This window comes from Frankliniella occidentalis, unplaced genomic scaffold (assembly GCF_000697945.3).
Source record: "Frankliniella occidentalis isolate FOCC.00 unplaced genomic scaffold, Focc_3.1 Scaffold31, whole genome shotgun sequence".
Taxonomy (NCBI): Eukaryota; Metazoa; Arthropoda; class Insecta; order Thysanoptera; family Thripidae; genus Frankliniella; species Frankliniella occidentalis.
The window spans coordinates 1,961,448-1,961,901 of NW_026267161.1; positions in this window are offsets into that span (position 1 = coordinate 1,961,448).

The following is a 454-nucleotide window of genomic DNA, read 5'->3' on the forward strand; positions in this document are numbered from 1 at the left end:
TCCCCCCCTCCCACTTTCTTGGGCACTTTCGCAGGCGATGCCAGGCCAGCACATAGCCGCACACAAGGCAGAGGCGGCAGGGGCTCCTCCTCCGTTCCTCCCCTAAGCCGGACTTAGCGGCGTGGTCGAAGGTAATCCAGACTGACGGCAGGGCGGGGCGGCGCCCCAAAGCCTCCGGGGTGCTAAGCTCGCCGCGTGCTGATTTGCGTGCCCGCGAAAATTAACTCTGCATTCGGCTACACTGGGAACGCAAGTGTGAATGTCACGCAGTTGTAGCATGTGGGTGTGTTAATGCCCATTATTACACTAAAGGGAGTAAAACTGTGAATTTTACTATGAAATTCACACCTGTGCATCCGTGCGTACGGCTTGCGCGTTGCGCATTCCTACACTTGGGTAGCATCACCGATAGGACTGCCATCGTCATTGTAAATTAAAGCCTTTTTTTCTTCTT